This window comes from Ambystoma mexicanum, chromosome 3p (genome assembly GCF_040938575.1).
Source record: "Ambystoma mexicanum isolate Mex_15411 chromosome 3p, UKY_AmexF1_1, whole genome shotgun sequence".
NCBI lineage: Eukaryota > Metazoa > Chordata > Amphibia > Caudata > Ambystomatidae > Ambystoma > Ambystoma mexicanum.
This window is the reverse complement of record NC_090925.1, coordinates 780,830,142-780,850,997: the sequence shown is the minus strand read 5'-3', so window position 1 is coordinate 780,850,997 and position 20,856 is coordinate 780,830,142. Positions and strand designations below refer to the sequence as shown.

Genomic DNA, 20,856 nt, shown 5'->3' with positions numbered 1-20,856 from the left:
TCTTCTTTACTCTCTCCGAACCTGTCACCTCACCCTGGCATGATGCAGTTCGTTGTAGTGCTTTGCTGTGCAGATATCTCAGAAACGGTGCATCCAGAAATGTGGTTTTTGACATCCCATAGGGACCTCGCGTTTTGTTCCTCGTGTCGAGACCGTTCCTTCTACGATCACATTGATGTTTCACTGATTTCAGGCAGCCGTCTCATGTGTGAAGGTGTTGAAATCTAGGGGAAAAGGGTGGGGTGTCCAAATGTCATGTAGCCAGTAATGTCTGGTGGGTCCTATCAGGTAGCTATGCAAAATGTGGTGCAGACTGGTGAAACAGTGTGGCATTGTAAAAGGAACAAAGCTTTGCCAAGCCACAAATCCACAAACTAATTTTGAATTTTGCTGAAATCCAGTGAAAGGGGTGGGGTGTCCAAATGTCATGTAGCCAGTAATGTCCAGCGGGTCCTATCAGGTAGCTATGCAAAATGTGGTGCAGATTGGTGAAACAGTGTGCAATTGTACAAGAAAGAAAGCTTTGCCAAGCCACAAACCCACAAACACATTTTTACTTTTGCTGAAATCCGGGAAAAGGGGTGGGGTATCCACATGTCATGTAGCCAGTAATATCTGGAGGGTCCTATCAAGTGACTATGCAAAATATGGTGCAGATTAGTGAAACAGTTTGGAATTGTATAAGGAACAACGCTTTGCTCACAGCGATTTTGGGATTTGGTGCAATTGTTTTCAAAAGATACATGAGCTTTTTGTTCAAACTGTACGAAATATAATTTACAGGTTGATGTCCTAACGTAATAAGCAACGTTCATTGCAGACGTTACTCGGGCATATTGGCTACAAAACAAAGAGAGTTGTTCCATTGATGTGCGTCCAGACATTTTTTTGTGTTGTAATTACAGACAATGACACAGACGAAAAAAAATAAATCACTTGTTTGCTATCTGCAACCTACAAAAAAAACTATTTGAGTACTTATATTTAAACTACATCAGTGGTTCTCCCTTCAGGTGCTATGATTACCAGAGAGTTAGGTGAGCTCACTCTGGCACAGGCCATGTAAAACTGCCCATGCAAGAAGAAGTCTTCCCTTAAGTCAATCCCGGCTACCTTTAAAGTCTGATCCAGAGATTTGTTGATGGTCATGGTAAAACAAACCTTTAAGGGGAACTGAAGTCTTTTGAATTCAAATGGATATTCTGAAGGTATAAGAGGTATTTGTGGTATGAACATGGACTCCCCCTGGCCAGAACCGTTTAGCACCATAGCCTCAATCAGATTTGTGTGGAGAGCTTTCACTCGTAATCTGGTGCCATTACAGAGCTTAGGTGGGTTAAGGTTCTGCAATAATATCACAGGTGCTCCCACTTGAGAAGAGGTTTGTGTTCAGGAAGATCAGGAGGATTTAAAGTGTCAAGAACTCAATGAGGTTGTGGACTGTGTCAATACTTTGAACCAATGAGTTTACAGATTTGTACTCCATTTGAACTCCTCCAAAATAATTAATAAGTATCTTATTGATTACAGCAGCCATGCCGTTCTTTGGACTTAGAATGGTACGCTCACATAACCATTCTGTAGATTTATGTCAGGGTGCATTTTGGATGTGAGGTCTGCTAGGGATTTGACGACTGTGCCTAGGTTGGAAGGGATGACAATGTTGCTCTCAAATACAGGGATACTCTCTGTTACCAATTGTAAGAAGCAGTTCAGAAACTTAGTTTATAATGAAGACTATAAAAATGTGAATTTCTACTTTTCTAACATGCTCGGTTTCTGAGATAGGGGTATCCTTAAAAAAATACACCTCCCTTTTTCACCTGCCTTAACTAGATTTTCGAAAAATGGTAAAACACGGTTTTCTCTATATTTGAAGAAGAATCTAAAAACCAACTTTGTGATGTCGAACTGTGAACCCAGTGACACACCTGTATCACAAACATAGAAAGCTGAGACAACACCCTGACAGGCCGCAAAAAGCCAATTGAGGGGGAGAAGTACTTATATTGATGGTTCATCAACGAAAGACCAGACCACAGGAGAAAGACATACAGGGACAGAAGTAGTGTTCATGTTCCCATCCCGATGCCCTTAGAGCCGCAAAACTCCTGGTAAGAGAAATGTTGCCAAGATGGGGCGTGTGTGAGGTTCTGTGCTCTGACAAAGGCCCTCAATTCCCCAATGAAATGTTTCAGCACATCGTCACCTTGCTAGGAATTCAACCCAAATTCTACTGTGAGTATCACCTGCAAGAAAACGGATTATGCGAGAGTCTCAACGGGCTGCTCAAGGAGACTATGGCTGAAATGAAAGTAATCTTGAATAAGAGTTGGCCCCACTGCATGCATTTAGCATTATTTGCATTGCGCAATAAACCAGGGTCCAACCACCACTGAACCCCACGCAAGGTGGTAACCGGGCGGGGCATACGACTTCCCCTGGCTCCTCCCACTAGAGCTCTAACAGACGCAGAGGCAGTGTCTAATGTATTGGGGAAATAAATGTATGATTTCACTACTGCCTTGATGGCTAGTGCCTCTTTTATTTCTCGGCAACTGCAGGCAAGACGGGAGAGGCCCAAAGGGAACGAGGAAGATAACAACACAGAGAACAGTGAAAATAGACTCAAGCAGCCACAACTCTACCCAGGCGACTCAGTACTCTTAAAAAATGTTACCCGGTCCTGGTATAAGCCCAGTGTCCATGGGACCCCACCCCGTGGAAGAAGTAACTGAAAGAGCTGTCAAAATCCAAGGTAAGAGGGCCTGGAATTTACTTGGGATCTGAAGCCCTGTTGAGCAGTGGCCTCTCCCAGCAGTAACAAGGACGGGGCCAATATTGTGCAAGAAGAAGAGAAGAACAAGAAGAGCAGCTAGAATTATATCAGCCCAGCCAGGCCCAACCATTGATTACATGCTCTGTAGCAAGAGAGATAGGGAAATGACTTTCCACATATCCAGGTGAGGATACACTGTCCATTTATTTTTTTTCCTTTCTTTACACTTAGGTATTCACCGTGAAAGTAGCAACTGTGGTTTCTCTAGTTTCCCATGATTCCCAAAGACCCACAACCTATCAAAGCCAATTTATCAATTTTGTTAGAAGGTCCAAGCGAGTAAGAAGACCATCTCCCAGTTTATTCTTTCGTACTTTCCTGATCCATTTGACCCAAACATACCCACAACTTTGCTAAGGAAGTCCCTCAGTGATTGAGATACTCTGTGACCCTAGAATACGCATTGTGTCAGAATGATTATTCTTTATTGCTAGCACAATATTATGCCTGGGAGGCTAATCTGTATTAACAACATAATAACGCATTTCCAGCAAATTCCAGGTGGTTCATCACTACATCTGGAGCTACACAAGATTCCAAAGCGAAGTAAGTTATGGATGTCATTATTAAAAGTGTGTTGATGATCATTTGTGTTCTTTTTTCTCTCTCCATCTTTTCCCTCGATTTTTCCATGATTCCATGTGTTAATATCCCCGTAAAAATATCGGCATTGGTGGGGATAATATTACGCGATACCATTTCCAGCAGGTATGGCTACCATGTCAGGTAAGGCAATAAGTAAAGAGAAGTAGGTGCAGTGCTGATGCAGACGTAGGAGGAGTTGATTCTTATTTAACTGATACAGCTCAAGTATCTAATAACATGTGGTGCAAGCACATGACTGAAGCAGGCAAACAAACTACTAGAGAGAGCTGCTATGTCTGCTCTCTCATCCCCTATGCCATGAGTGCCTCCAGAATGTTTGTGGCAACTGAACTTCCAGCAGCACTAGCACAGTGCCTTATGTACCTATTGATGTGTACCACAAGAGGAAGGTTCCAAGGTAAAATGACGACCTTATGGTAGATGTCGAAGACCCCTTTTCCTTATGAAGACAACTATTTAAAAACCCTGGACATGTTGGACAATTACTGGGAAAAGGACCAGACTATAGAATACATAACTGAAGGCCCACAAAAGGGAGAGATGAGAACCATAACATTGAAAGAATTGCTGTGTCCCAAGAGGCGACCAGCAGAAATTGGAGAAGAACCAGGATGCTGCAAAAGACTGCAGATGCTTGTGTATGGTAAGGTACAGCTGAAGGATGAAAAGAAGCAGTAGTGGAGAGCAAAGCAGATATACTCCTAACGGTTCCAGTTCATACAGTACAAGAAGAGAATGACAAATGCCTAAAAGAATGGGAAGCCAGTGGAAAGCTACTAACTTGAGTTGCGCATGAGAATGGGCCCATGCCCATAGTACCACTCAAAAGAGCTGCATTATGTTTCCAGAACGACAGTGCAGTAAAGGTTGGAAAAAATAAAGAATGCAAACAGATAATAAAAGCTCCAGACATGAAAGTTGGCACAGCAGTATTAATGGATTATTATCGGGCCTGCGGATCCAAGGCATATGACAAGCTACCACCCAACTGGGGAGGAGTATGCTCATTGGTACACATCAACACATCAGCATTAGTAGTGCCACAGAAGGACATCAAAATGAATGACCTTCCAAAATGGACTCTAACAGAAGGAAGAAGAGATCTTTAGAGCTAACTAGGGTAAAGAGAGGAAGCTATATATCATCAGCAATGAACGGCTTTCTAAATGAGATACCACCCGAGCGTAGATTGTTCAGCAGGACAGAAATGTTCTCCTCATCCATTTTTCCTGCAGTACACGCCTACACAAATGCAAAATGGCTCCAGAGCTGATGCAGACACTAAGCTCGATCATCAAGGGCTTCAATGCTATAAAAGAAGAGCTCCAAGCAGTACGGGTAATGGCTCTCCAGAATAGATATGTTCTGGACCTCCTGACAGCCATGGAGGGAGGAGTATTTGTCATGATCGGGTCATCTTGTTGTACATTCGCACCAGCAAATAACTAAGACAACAGGACACTCCCTGAAGCAGTTACCAGGCTATCACAAATGCATGCCAAAATGGAAGCAGAGCAAGGGATGCAGGAAAAGATGAAGGCTGACTATCATACATCTTCTTATGGATACCAACATGGAAGGCCAATGGACTGAAAGTATTACTAGCAGCATTAGTACTAGTGTTGTTGATGTTCTACGTCCTCAGAATATGCATTACACAATGCCGAAGGACGACTGCAAAGACTGTAGGCATTAAAGTACTAGTAGAAATGACTACCAAATATGACAAGATAGTAGTAGCTCGAGATACCCTGAGAGCAAAATTAACCAGTTATCCTCTGTTCCTGACTGATGTGGTGTTCGACAACCCTAATGATTGCAGAGACTATTGGGGAAAATGGGTTTGGTGCAACCCTGGAGGAGATTGGTGTTACCTGGCATGGAGTTTGGATGACCATGCAAGGTTCTAGGGACACCTAGGGGGAGTGAAATTGAAGGTGAACAGGTTTGGAGAAGTGGTCAACAGGTAGACCAACGGGGGGACTGAAGAGGGGGTCCCTGGAATAGCCCTCATGTCCACTATGCGAATGTCAGCCCAAAGGATGAAAATGAACGATGCAACTCACTGTTCGACCAATCACCAGGCATGCCAATGTATCCAACATATGCAGAGATATTCACTCAGACGACCCTTCAAGCCTTATCGAGTTGATGGTTTCAAAGAGACAGGTGTCTCATCGATGCATCAGGTTGACTGATGACAAGATCCAGCCATGATGATGTCACTAGTGACAACACGACGTAGCAGCGTTAGCCACAAAGCAAACTCACATTCCTGCATGAAGATACACAGACACAAACACACACATAAACGAAGAACATGCTTACACCTTCTACAGATAGAGGACAGATACATGTATATACTGTCAAGATCTTTTTTTTCCTTTTCATTAGCCAAATGCAGAAATGCAAGAAAGCCAAACACACGTTGACCGAGCATGTAACCGCTTTACTGCAACTAATCATAAGGAGCTAGGGGAACGTAAAAAAGACCTAAAGGGCTCTATCACAACTAACCTCTTAAAAGATATTAGGACATTTAGGGAAACCATAGAATGACTGTAGTGAATACATATAAAACCACAAGCCTCAAATACATGGAGGGAAAAGTGCACTCCCTGCAGCATGAAGCCCAAGAGACAGTGTTCGCAGCCAAGGCCAAAGGGCGGGTTAGAAAATTCCTGATTCCTGAGGCAGTGAGCCTCCTGCAAAATACAAAATCATTACTATGTAACTACATTTTACTTGTACTGTCACCTATGACCAGGTATTTGGCAACCTGCCTCTTGCAACAGATGCAATGTTTACTTTTCTGCCTGTCATTACTATCTGACTGTACTTTACACTGTATTTTGTATTGCCTTTTGTAACCTTGTAAGCTGAAAATATCCTTGTCCCTGCGCCCTGATACCCTCGGGTCTGGTGGGTATTATAAATAAATAAACAAACAAACAAACAAACAAAATCAAATCCTCATAATTGTAGACAGAATGGCTCAGTTTTGTGGTCCTTGCACATGTGACTCAGCAGAGCCAAACAGTATCTATTTACTAATGGTGAGAAGAGGAGCTGTTCCCAGCGAAGAAGACAAGATTGATACATGCGTTGTCCACCAAAAACTGCAACCTGCAGGCACTCTCTCAGTCTAGGTGATCAGACCAGTGGCAACAATGGGGCCACATAGTCTTTTACATTACCTTGAAAAGGTACACTGAGCGCTGTGAACAGAACAGGGTCCCAGACCTGGGGAAACCCACTCCAGCCAAACCAGAAGCTCAGATCCTGAGGTGGTGTAGAATGTTGCATGAGCCAATGGTCTGCGTGCAACCCTGCAACAAAGTAATAGATGTGTTTGTGGGGAAGTCTCAGGCAAAGCCACCTGACATGGGAAGACCAGTGAGAATCCAGATGTATATGGGTTCTATAGGTAATATCACCCCAGCTACCCAATGGGGATGTCCCTTAGGTTTCTAGGGATGGGTTGGTGTTTTGTGACATCACCAAGGAACAAAACCAGTTGACACTGGCTCAGACGCTGAGATTGCTGGAGATTTTGTTGTTTCCTGTACGATCCCTCTCAGTTGGAGGATAAGGACACACTGGGCCTCATTACAAGTCAGCCGGTCCGGAAACAACGGTGACGGTCAATTCACCTCCACTGTTGTTTCTGGTCCGGCTGATTCCGAGTCCTGCAGGTGGGAGGTGTCACTGCTGCCAGGTCTGGCCTGGCAGAAGTAACACCACCCGCCTGCAGGCGGATATGGAAACACATTCTCCGTCATAGACGGAACCAGTGTTTCCATGGTCCCCATGCCCATGGAGTTCTATGGGACTCCATGGGAATGGGGGTTACAGAATTCCGCCTCCATAATTACCGGGTCACCGGGTTGTAATGCCCTGGTGATTCTGGCAATCACAGAGGCAGAATGGATCTACCAGTCCTGCGGCTGCCTGCTTGTTTTTCCAGCACGGCTACCGCCGGACTCTTAATGAGGCCCAGTGTATTTGTCCCATGGTTTTGTTTTCCATTATTGCCGGGGTGAAGGTTCCAAATGGGCCCCAGATACTCTGCTAACTTGTGGTATTTCTGATACAAGAGCCGCCCCGTCCTCTGGTATACTATTACATAACCATGCAGGGTATGGACCATCAGGAGGAAATAGTGGTCCTCAGTGTGTATTGGAACCCTGCCTGCTTGAACCTGTTGGATTTGCTTGACTCTCTGATGGATCTATTGGGGAGAATTAAGAACTTGCATGGTACTGCAGGTATCATACTCAGGCGATCCAAACTCACAATGTATTGAGTCACAGGGAGGTGGGCTAGCCTTTCTCTTGATCAGGAATCTCATCATAGGGAATGGTAGTGTAAGCGAGGACATCCTGTCAGCTTTTACTTGGTCAAGAGGCTCCTTGGGCTCAACATTGAATTATCTGTTCCTTTCAGAGGATCTGTTTGCGCTATGTTCCTCTTTTCAGGTGGTATGTGGCGGCTCAAGCGATCATAACAGGCTACCCACCATGGTTACTTATGTTAATCGGGCAAGAGTGGTACGATATGGCACCTACTTGAGTACAAACTGCAGCAAAAATCGAGTAGTTATATTCAGGAGCAGTGGAGATAACTTCAATGATAATCTGTCAGGTGTGATGTATGATTCAGTAGAACAGGAGTGGCCTAAGTGGTGTTATCCATATAACTATGTGATCTTCCTGTGGGATTTGGACCAACATAGATCTGGCAATTCATTTGGGTGTAAACAGCATGCCCATTGCTTTGACGAGTCTACCTGGGCTAGAAAATTACTCAGCCAAAACACAACAAGATTATTGCGCAGAGCGAAACAGACTGCAGAATAACTATAAAAATTGGTCTTGTACCCATAGATATTTGCACCACCACCAAGATGGGGAGAGGATGCTTTGTGCATTAGTAAATAAAAACTCCCGAAAATGTTGGTGGCTGATCAACAACTTCAACACACCATTGGCGCAAATGCAAAATAATGTAATTGCTGACTGCACCTGGTGTGGTTATTTTGGCTCTGTGTACGAGAGACGGTCATCCCTAAGTAGCTGCCCAACATGGAAAGCCACTTTGCATCTGTCTCTGATTGAGGACATCTTGGCAGATTTGATTAAGAGATTGTCTTCATCCAGAGCAGCAGGTCCAAATGGATTAACTAATACAACATTCAAATCAAATGTCATCACTTGGTCGAGGATCCTCATGTTCCTGTTCAGAGAAATATTGAAGGCGGAAACTCTACCGAGTTCTTTGATGTCGGTCTACAAGAAAGGTGACCGGGCGGACCCGGCGAATTACCACCAGATCACTCTTCTGCATGTGGATGGAAATGTTTTCGCTCCAACAGTATTGAGGGATTTGGAGGTATGTATAAGCACGGAAATTATCTTATAAAAGCTGCAGATAAGTTATAGGAAAGGACTCTCTACCTCCTTAAATGGTTTGGTAATGTTGATTGTTTTGGAGCGGTCCAGAAAAAAGGGTGGTCCCATACTATATCTGGCATGGTTGGACATCTCCAAAGCCTTTAACACCATTAATAGTAGGATATTGTGGCAGAAGCTTGCCTCCTGGCATCTGCCACGGAACCTGTTAGCCATTTTACTCAGTATAAATGAGGGATCAAACCTGAGAGTCCAACTAAACACACAGGGCGATTTATCTGTTAAGGTCACCCCTGAAAAAGGGTTGCGCCAGGATGCATTATTGCCCCATGCCTCTTTAATCTTTACCTAGCAGACCTCGCGGAAGCCGAAGCCCATGAGTCATTGGCAAGCCCTAAGATCGACACGTAATCCATAAATTGGACTGCGTTTGCAGATGACATAGTCCTGTTCAACCATACACCAGTCGACTTGCAATGCATGTTGACCGTGCTTGGTAATTATGCGAAGGAGAATGACTTACAAGTAAATCGGGCAAAGTCACAAATCCTTATGTTTAAAAGGCCACGTAAGATTCCACCAAGCTTCAAGTGATCAGTCTCAGAGCCAAAAGTGCCCGTAGTCAAAGTAGTTATCTATTTAGGATTAAAATTGTGTTCCACCCAGATAGTGACCAGCTTGGAATCAGATATATAATTCAAGTTAATATCAATGGTGGCGCAAATGAGAAAGATCTACAGCACATATTGCAAATTTTCATTGTGTCCACTAATAAGATATTATAAAACAAAGGTAATACCATCTTTGTTGTACGATTGAGACACATTTTACCTTTCATTTAAGATAAATTGGTGTCGTCACGAGGGTAAGATCTAGAAGAAGGTTTTGCATCCTCCAACTGGCCTTCCTATCGCCAGTTTGAGATACGGACTGGGATTGCAATTACTAAAAATGTATATGTACTGGAACATTGTTGCACTTTATAGGTGTATAGTCATTCCACAGGTGGACTCGCTATATAAAAATGTGCTGTTAGAACTAAATGGTGGCTAAAGTTAAATTCTGGCTGGGTTCTGCAAATATGTTTGTTTGCTGCTGAATCTATGTGAATGCTCAAAGAAGGGTCTGGTGGGAAATCCAAAGGGTGTCAAAAAGGCCAGGCTACGAATGGACTGGATACAAACCATAACACAAATGTATGTTATGAGGGCGTTTGGATCCTTATCGCCGAATGATAAGGTGAAAGGTTTTTTCACAAACTATTTAACATGCTTCCCAAGCTCAAATTTGAGATTGGATTCCTAATATATCAAGGGATTTCATCAATGCAGGGGAAATCCAGACTATCCGTGATAGATCACTGCCTAGAATAGTCCCTTGCTCCTTTTGCAATGAGATGATGGCACAATTATTATACCATCTGTTGATTGTTTGTAAGGGCACCGGGTAGCTGCATGCAAGGATGCTGGGCAGATTTGAGGATACAATAGACTGGTTTACATCAAACTCATTCTGGGAAAGACTCATAGCTGGCCATGAAATAAGCCTGACAATTGAAGTTTTAAAGGTTCTCAGGGATCTAGGCCTAATTACATTCAAGTCATGTTGTGTTATATAGCTGTTGTATGGTTTTATTGTTGTGTCAGAGATTTTCATGCTTTTGTATGTCTGTTCTTTTTCTATATTTTGTGTTTGTTTAGGTCTTTGAAAAGCCAACAATTGGCGATAACACAATAAAAAAATACAAAAATAAAAAAAAATATGACTAGCTGTTCCTGATTTACTGTTGCCTATGTACCTACTTTTCCTGTTTTTGTACCTATCCTTGTATATGCCTATTTCACTAAGACCAGCGCTGTGATACTTACTGGTTTGGGCACTGCCAATAAATGCAATAAATAAATATATAAGATACCCTAATAAAGAGGTGTTAAGACAAATCACTTGTGGCTGGCCTGTGTTTGATACCGCTCAGCTTTGTGACACTGCCTATGTTTACACCAAAGAGTCTACTACTTTCTCTACATGTGAGAAAGATCAAGGGTTACGCAGTTTTTCCCAGGTGGGACACTTGTCTGCACTTGAGGGTGTGCACAGAACTCAGGACACTAAAAAAAGCAGTCTGTGTTTAAAGGAGATGCCCACCGGTACTCATGCATGTGCTGACTCAGAAAGGTAACGACTGCAAGCAGTCCCATAAGCGAGGGAACCCATCACGTACCTGTTAACACCAACAAGAAATTTCAAGATTTTCAGCATTTTACTCACTGCAAGCAAGCAAGAAGGTATTCAAAGTATGGGGTTCAGCTGGACATAGCCACAGGTGATAGAGGTGCCCAAAGGCCTCCCTCAAAATCAGTATAGCTGAAAAAATTGGAATCCCAATGTGAATGAACCAATCAACTGCCTCCTTCCCCTAACATCCCCAGCTGAATCATTTTTTACAATTGCTAATCACATCAAATAGCCTACTAGGGTATAACATGTGCATGAATGCCAGGGAGATGTGGGAGACAGGAATTGGAGGAATTTTTAACATAGAAATTCTTATAGGAAGAGGTGTAGACAATGTAAGAAGCAGGGGTTAAGGAGCTGGAGAGGAGAATACCAGAGGACGATAGGAGGAGTTTGGAAAGAGTGAGCGGACAAAGCGTGAAGAAGCTGAGGAAGAGAAGACGGGAGGAGGGGGAGAGAAGTTTGTTGAAAATGCAATGAGTGAAGGACAGGGTATTAAGCAGTGAGAATAAGGAGATGAATAGATCAGATAAAAGAGGAACGCAGGTGCCTGAAACTAATAGGAGCCATCAGGAGGGTGGGTAGGAGATCATTAATAGTGAAGGTGAAAAGGAATATTGAGAGAAAGGAGGAGCAGAAGAGGTAAACGAAAACATAAAATACCGTCCAGGCAGAAAAGTAAGAAGAGAGTAACAGCCAGAGCGTGACGGAGGAGATTCGAGAAGAGGAGGAAAAGAACTGAGCATTGTAGAATGTTGAGGAAGAACATAAGAGTGATAACTAGAGAGAGAAAGAGAAGATTACCAAAGAGAAAGGAAAGCAGAAAGGGTGCAGGTTGGGAACTGTTGTGGTGAGAAATGGACAGGAGCCCCTTTAAAGAGGAGGCACCAGAGACACTGGGAGGGAAGCGGGAAGAGGGAGGAAGGGGAGGGGTTGGGGAAGGAAGTGGCTAGAGGATGTAAGGAAAATAAAGATAGTAGATGCACCATCCAGAGGCTCCTGTGTCATAAGTCAGGGAAAGGAGAGGGGCTTAACAGGAACCAAGAGCCCAGGACATCCATTTGTCTAGTGGATGAGTAAAAGGCCAATCAGTTTTCCAACACCTGTTAAAGGGTTAAGTGCTCTTTGTAGCAAAGAGGCCACACACTGGAGGTAAGTGTACTCCTTTATTGGTAACCAACTTGAGCCCAGCAAGGCTCCACCTTCGCCTCTCCAACTCCAACAGATCAACTGGCTCCACATGGAATGTGGAACCTAAACAGAAGTAAACAAGTGAGCAAAAGCAAGTGTGGAATTCTACGGCGTAGAATTCCACACTAGAACACAACATAAATGACAACACTTCTCCCCCCTTTAGTCCAACAAACACACGTACTGACATCCACCCACACACACACACACACACATGCATGCTAACACACACCCACGAACAGGGAAGGAGATAGAAATAAGGCAAGAACAGAGAGCTATTGAATTATAGCTCCTAAAACATAATCAGTGTACTTGGAGGGAAGTTTCCTCGCCCTGACAGGATGACTGCTGCACTTGACGGAGTCCGCAGCCACCATGGTGTCCAACCCCTTATCACACTCAACATCCTCACTACTGGCGATATCATGAATGGGAACAGAAACCGAAATGTGACGCACCCCTTCACCTTGGTCGTCTAATGGCACTTCACCGCCCATAGGCTGCAAGTCATTAAGGCAATCCCTGGCTTCCCCAGAAGAGGAACGTTCTGACGGAAGGTCAAACGCAACCCCGGAACCACCTCCACCACACCTGGCTGCCAGAGGTTCACTACCTCCATGGGACACTTTGTCCTGATCCACCACAACAACCTGCCTGAGACTCCACCTAGATCCGTCATCGAGCTTCACATAACCTCGTCCACACTTGGTGACCACTCGTGGTTGCATGTACTTACTATGCCCCTTAGCCACAAACCTCGGGTTCCTGATCTGTACCCAATCACCAACTTCACTGACAAAGGCTTCCTACGGGAAATTTGCTCTTGCAGGAAACCTTCTTGTTTACTCTGCACACGATTCAACACCTCCTGCATATCAACTTGCGACTGAACACCACCAACCAGCGCAGGGACTCTCAGTTTGGAACCAGGTTTTCTACCCGCATCAACTCAAATGGAGAATGTCCAGTGATGGCGGAAGGGGTCAGCCTGTAAGCCTTGAGAGCTTCAGAAGCAACACTTCCCCATGGCAGGCCATTAGCAAGGGCTAATTGTATAGCCCCCTTCACAAAACGATTCATGCGTTCCACAAGACCGTTAGCCTCTGGATTATACAATGCCACTTTATGGTGGCATATACCCAAATTGTTAAGAAATTTCTGCATATAGTCTGACACAAACTGAGACACGTTATTGGTCACTATACCAGCGGGTACTCCCTCCCTGTCAAACACCGTAGAGGGAAACTCCACAATCTTTTCGGCTGTCACTGTAGACAAAGCAGTGGCCTCGACCCATCTGGAGGTATAATCCACCATCACTACTATGAATCTCAAACCTCCCCCTAGAGAGTCTATGGGACCCATTATATCGAGAGCCACCTTGGACCACACCCCCCGGAGTATTTCCACTGGATAACCTGGCTGAGGAGAAGAAACTTTGCTCTTGTCACTGGCCGAGCATGCCGCACAATCCTTCACTACATCCTCCACATCTGCATCCATTCTGGGCCACCAATATACCTCTCTCAGCCTCCTCTTGGTCATGGACCTGCCCAGATGCCCCTCATGGGCCAATTCAATAAGCTTCCCTTTAAGCGAATCAGGGGGAACTAGTCTCAAACCTCTAGCAACGCCCCATGGGCCCTCAGATAACTCCTGCCAAACATGACCATAAAGCTTGGACAACTCTCCGCTCACAACACCACTCTTGAGTGCTGCCTTAATATCAATCAACGTGGGATCACGCGCACATTCCATGCTCCACACTTGTTCACAAACAGCGGGAACCACCCCGGCAACCAATGTACAATCATCCCCCACAACTTCGTGAACCTCATCAACACCACCGGCACATGGAAAACGCGACAAACAATCCGCGGCTGCATTCTTCACACCTGGGACATACTCAACCTTGAAATTGAATTCGTCCATGTCTGCCACCCATCTCATGATCCTTGAGGAGGCATGAGATAAACCTTTCGTTGTCAGAACATGCACCAGCAGTTTATGTTCAGTGCGAAGAGTCTATTCTACACCCCACAAAAAGGTGCTGAAGTATCTCAAAGCCCACACCGCAGCGAGGGCCTCTCTTTCGATGACAGCTTATTTGCTCTCCGCATCTCTGAGCACTCTGGATGCAAAGGCAATAGGCTGAAATTCACCCTCAACTCTCTGTTCCAACACAGCACCTATGCCATATTCGCTAGCGTCAAATGTAAGGATGGTTTTCCTGGATGGAGAAAAGGAACTCAAGGACGGGTCTTGTTCAATCTCTTCCTTCAGCCTGACAAATTCCGTTTGGCACTTATCGGACCATACGAAGTGCACTCCTTTCCTAAGCAACAACCTTATGCTGATGGTTTTATCTGCATAAGAAGAGACAAACCTGCTGTAATACTCAGCAATCCCATGAATGACTTTAACTGTTCCTTGTTTGACGGGGAGGACGCATCACTCAAAGCCTTCACCAACTCCCCCTTAGGATCAATACCCTTGATGTCAAGAGAATGTACAAGGTAAGTCACACTGGGAACGCCAACTTTACATTTGCTGAGTTTAACGGTGAGGCTCAATACACCCATCACTCTCAAAACCCTGCAATCATGCTCAGCATGAGACTTCTCCCAGACGAGTATGTCATCTTGGAAACACTCCACCCCTCAAATGCCAGCGAAGAGTTTCTGCATTACCCTCTGGAACACCGCTGATGCGGACGCCAGCCCAAAGGGCATCCTACAAAAATGAAACACACCAAATGGGGTCACAAAGGATGTGAGAGGGCGAGATTCAACATGTAGGTCTATCTAATGCTAGGCGGTGGAGAGATCAAATGTGGAGAAACACGAAGCACCATCCACCAAGGAGAGCATCTCATTAATGTTAGGTAGGGGGTGTCTGTCAACCCATATGCAAGAGATCAGGTCTCTGAGATCTATGCACATCCTCATGCTACCATCAGCCTTGCGTGCCAAAACCACTGGGGCCAACCATTCCGAACTCTCCACCTCTTCTATCACACCTGCCTCCTTGAGTTTGGCAAGTTCACTCTTTAAGGCTTCACGGGCCATTAGGGGAACCCTTCTGACTCTATGGACACTGGGCACCGCACCTCTCTTAAGAACTATCTTGTGCGTGAAGCCCTTTAACTTGCCCAACTTGGAAGTGAAAACTGTGGGGAATTTGCTTTCAAGAACTTCTGCCGTGAGTTCCATGGCCAGCTCCGTACCACCCTTCACTTCACTCATGCTCAAGACTGAGACAGCCTTCCCTGGCCTTATCTCAATTTCCAGGGCAGCTTGCTCGTCCCAACCTACAACAGGGTCACCTTTGTGGGCCACATATAGCTTCCCCTTGGCTTTCCGTCCCTCAAACTCCACAGTGACCCACTCAAACCCGAGAACTTTGATGGGCACAGGGCCATAGGCACATGGGTTTATGTCAGAAGGAGACAATTTTGACACTTCTTTCTGGAATTTGTAATATACAGTTCTGGAGATATCATGGTGTATGGTGACCCGGTGTCTACCATCATCTCTATGGGGTCTCATTGACCATGAGTGTGGCCCAAGCCCGCTTCTTGCAGCTCCCCACACTCAACAACGATCCCTCACACACACTTCCATTCTCTTTGCCCAAACAGCCCATGTACCCTACTACTGTCACCTCCTCTTCATCATTGTTGGCGTCCACCATCCTCACAGTCTCTCTATTAAGTGCCACACCCCTGCACAGGCAAGCATAATTCCCTTTTGTTTTGCATCTCCTACACTCCACGTTAGAAGCCGGACATTCCTTTGCCCCTACCACATGTCCTCGCCAACCACATTTTCTGCACACTACCCTCGACGTGGTCATCCCATTGCTGTCCTTGTTTCTTCCTTTGATGTCTTCACTCCTGCATGGAATCACTGCACGCACCACCTCTCCCTTGTCCACCATTTCCCTCACACTCCGCTTGGACCCTTCTATTGCACGTGAAATCTCAATAACTTTTTCCACGGGAGGGTCTTTTTCTATCCACAGTCTTTCCCTGACACGTGCATCACTCGTCCGCATCATAACTTGATCACGGATATATTCATCAATGGTGCCTGTGAACTTACATGTTGCTATCAAAGTGCGTAGAGCTGTAACATAGGAATCAATGCCTTCACCGGAACCCTGCGCCCTCGAGAAGAAATTATATCTCTCGAGCACTACATTAGCTCTCTTTCCAAATCGCGCTTCTAGCTTGCCCAGGGCAGTCTCATAAGCAAGTACCACTTCCTGATCACCATCACCACCCTCTGCACGGGCAGCATGCACATCGGGACCAGGAAGATGTCTGAACACTCTGAGTCCCTCGGTTCCCAGACAATTGAGCAAAGCCGCCTCCTTTTCATCATCCATGAACTTCGCCCCACCTGCAGCCCTAAAATACACTTTGAATGTATCCACCCACAAATCCCATGCAATTGCAGGTTCACCGGGATTGGGTAGAAATGCAGGAGGGGGGCGTGCATTGCTGTGCTGCATGGTGGTGTGAGGAAATACTGCCTAGTCTTAGGAATGCACAGTCTTCCTGTGGAAGTTGATGCCGTATACAATTGCCAAAATGTCACGTGGACAGCTCAACACTTCTACCTGAAGAGAGTCACTTTCACGGGTGTTCCTCCCTGGACAGCACAACACTTCTACTTGTCTACTTGAAAAGAGTATTTCTGTGCCCAGTAGTCCTTTCTATAAATAAGAAAAACCTTCTCAGTGCTTGCAAGGGGTTAATCTTGAAGGCCTTTGCTCTGGGGAACGCCCCCACACTAAATCAATGAGGATTGGAGGAAGAATATCCAATGTCTGTTCCCCCACAGGCTAACGCGGAAGTAGGAATGTCCATACGAAAACAGGGAACGAGGAGGTACAGACCGCTCACTGGCACTTCCCTTCCAGCTTCTTAACACTAGGATCCTCCCCCTCTCACCTGAAGTCCAACACGAGGCAGGAGGCGACGGCACTGCGCTCGACCCCAGCTGAGGAGCACAGGCCTACAGGCAAGCCGGCTCTCCAGATGCCGGCGTGCGCGGAAAGCGTTCCGCTCGCAGGAAATGAAGGACGCCTGATGAAATCTCTGTGCCCAGCCCCAGGCGTTCCTCGAATCCCTCGCGCAACGCGGACAGCGTTGGCTGGGGAGCGCCCCTTATTACGGCGCTCCGCTCCTCCTGAAGGACGCCTGGGGAAATCCCTCTGCCCAGCTACTGGCGGTCCTGGTGTCACTCGCGCAATGCAGACAGCGTTGGCTGCGGAGCACAGTGAGCGCCCCTCCTCATGGCGCTCCGCTCCTCCCAAAGGACGCCTGGGGAAATCCCTCTGCCCATCTCCAGGCAGTCCTGGAGTCACTCGTGCAATGCGGACAGCGTTGGCTGGAGAGCGCCTCTCCTCATGGGTACTCCGCTCCTCCTTGCGTCGTGGCACCCTGCCTGGAAGGGAATCAGGCTTGTGGACAGCCGCAGGGCAGGCCGCCCTTGGAGCAGCAGGGCCGTTGGGAAAGGCAGGCGAGCAACTGCTGGGCTGCTGAAGAAGGCAACGTGGGTTGGCAGGCTGGTTACACTCGTCGCCAGTGTAACAAAGAGGCCACACACTGGAGGTAAGTGTACTCCTTTATTGGTAACCAACCTGAGCCCAGCAAGGCTCAACCTTCGCCTCTCCAACTCCAACAGATCAACTGGCTCCACTTGGAATGTGGAACCTAAACAGAAGTAAACAAGTGAGCAAATGCGAGAGTGGAATTCTACGGGGTAGAATTCCACACTAGAATACAACATAAATTACAACTGTTCTGGAAAAGATTTCAAAGTGTCTCTCGCATGGACCTTGTCCACATGACTCATCATACTGGAGAAGTGGTGCTTTTTTTCTTACAGCTAAAGTTCGACATCCTGACATCAGCTATGAAAGACAAGCAAGGCACCTAAAACCCCAAAGATGGTGAGTGACTTTATATTTCCCTCCAGGAAATCAGAAGCCAAGGGAGAGGGACAGACTAAGGACCATTGACCTACAGAGTTGCACACTTGTGTTTTTATTGAATTACTGCCAAGTACCCTCGGGTACCACAAAAACTATAGTTTTCTTTTGTTTAATAAACATCCTTAAAACGTACAAATTGATTCAAGTTGTCTGTTTATCTCTGGCAAGTGAGAGACATTTTCTAGTACAAGATCCAGAACTGGTAGGGCCACCTGAATTGTTGTCATCAAAGAATGCAAACATGCAACATGTTAATGTCACAAACACAATATTTTATTTAGATTAATGTACAAAGTAAGAGAAGAGGGGGAAGTGAAATGATTTTGGATGGGATCCCATTTTAAACAACGGATGTGAACATTCGTTTGGAGGTTGAGGAAGGTTTGCTGGGTGGGTGATTCCACCAAAAGGCAAGGGGCATGTCGGGAAAGTGGACATAAGGCCAAAACCAGTGACACCCATGAAAATGAGCAATCTTGCAAAGTACTGTCCTTCGTGGATAAGCACAAAAGTAATTGGGTTCAATAAAAGGGAGGGTTTTTTAATGGCTTGGTGTTGCTCCACGCAGACATGCTTTTGCCCATGTCAATCTCCTGCAAGGCTCACAGACTATATGTCCCACCTTTGATATGAGAAGAGACATAAAAGAGGCATGCAGCACAGTAAATTACCATCAGCGATGAAGACGGCCGTGCTGCCACTCAAAGGCACTGAATGTGTCTTCATCTTTGGGAGGCTAATTTCAAGGACTGCACTTCCTGTCCCAATATAGGTACATTGATGTTCTTGGAATGGTCCCCCTACGTCAGGATTCTGCTACCTTTGTCTATCCAGATTTTTTTTAATTTTTATTTTAACTATAGCTCCCATCTGTCTTAGTCAGCAAAGTCAATGGTTTAGGATCATGGAAGTTGTAGTTCCAAAACATCTGCAGAGCTACAGGTTTCTGATCACTGACCTGAGTTTGTTTACACTTGATACGCAGTAATGGTGGCACTTTTGAATGTCTCTCTCATTCAGTGCTGGTCTGGCCTACATGGAACTCTGGATATTTCCTGGTTGGCCTCTACACTAGAGTCCTCTTTTTATGAACCTATTGTTTAGTCTTCATACTCATAAAATGTCTGAACTAGAAATAAAAGCATGCACATTATTTTCTTTGTTGCGGTGACCATATGCTATGGGTGTTTCTAGGTTGACATTGAAAAGCCTGATTTAACACCTCTCTGGGCAGCCATTCAAGGCTCCTTGGTGTACAATGCAAGGGCATGCGCCCATGATAGTTACTGTAGGCAGGGGTCTGCAACCTTTAGCTCTCCAAATGCTTTGGACTACAACTCCCAGCATCCTTAACCAGCATAGATAATAGCCACATATCATGGGAATTGTAGTCCAAAACATCTGGAGATCCAAAGGTTGCAGAATCCTACTTTAGGGAAAGTGACAGAAGACACTCATCTCGGCTTGCTCTGGAGTTCAGGTTGTTCAGTAAAGGAAGAAATCCAATGAATTTACTGCACTCGCGCTATTAGAGACAACTTTCCCCTCATCTTGAAACTTACACCTTAAAGTCACGTAAAGTACATTCCAAAATGCCCCATTTTGTTAGGGGGATGTTTCAGCAACAAATAATACTCCTGATTTGCCCCTTGTAAATACCAGAATGCAAAAAGAAATATTTGTTTATGATCTGCTGAAAAATAATTCAGACACTTAAAAAAAACAACTACTTATTTTGCAAACAGAATTATTAAAATTGAGCTCATTGGCGGGGAGGATCCAACCCACAACTCCTGCAGCTGCTTGCTTCCCAGGCATGTGTTCTAACATCTCGTCCATCAGACTTCTGTCAGTGATGGATGCCTGAGCGCATATGACCTTACGTTTATCCAAAGATGCCCACACACATTGTGGACAGAAGATGCATTACCATGGCGACCCCTGATGAATGAGAAGGCGACACTTAGTGGTGAAACCATAGACATTGCCTATAGCAGCTGTATCGCCAACGTCTCTGTCATGTTTCCAAACTAAAATGGTGGCAACATGTATCGAAGAAAAGGCTGTTGAAGCATAGATACAAAAGGGGGACAATTGAAATGCCATTGGCAAGTACAGTATGTTAATAGGATCATAACTCACGCCACTAATAGCACAAAGAATGCCAATGAGACTGAAATAATTGCAGTAAAGTGGTGAGAGCGGTCCCCATTCATTAGTCCCCCATGTTATATTTTAATTGTTTCATGTGTGAATTGTAAGTCAATATTTTATTTTAGTTTTTTCCTATATGCTAGGCCCCTTCAATACTGTCCAAATGGTGTTAGTAAATGTGGAGCAAAATAAAAGAGGTGATGTCTGGAAGGTTTTGAATGAACCTTACCCTCTGGCATTGCTCTGGGCAACCCTCCAAACCATCGTTCTTTGCCTGCCGAGCCATTACAAAAGGAGAAAGACCATATGCAAATCAGGCTTGGTCCCACCTCAAAAGGGTGAGTCCTGCCCAAACACAAGCATCCCCAAACATGTTTTGGCCTTGTTGGGCCTCATCAGTGAGGAGTAGCTTGGGTC

At 45.3% G+C, this 20,856-nt stretch overlaps 1 protein-coding gene across 1 annotated transcript in view; it reads right to left on the bottom strand.

Moving 5' to 3' along the window:
- LOC138579954 (vomeronasal type-2 receptor 26-like) overlaps positions 1-20,856 on the bottom strand; it is a 400,387-nt gene that overhangs the window by 164,901 nt on the left and 214,630 nt on the right. The window lies entirely within an intron of this gene.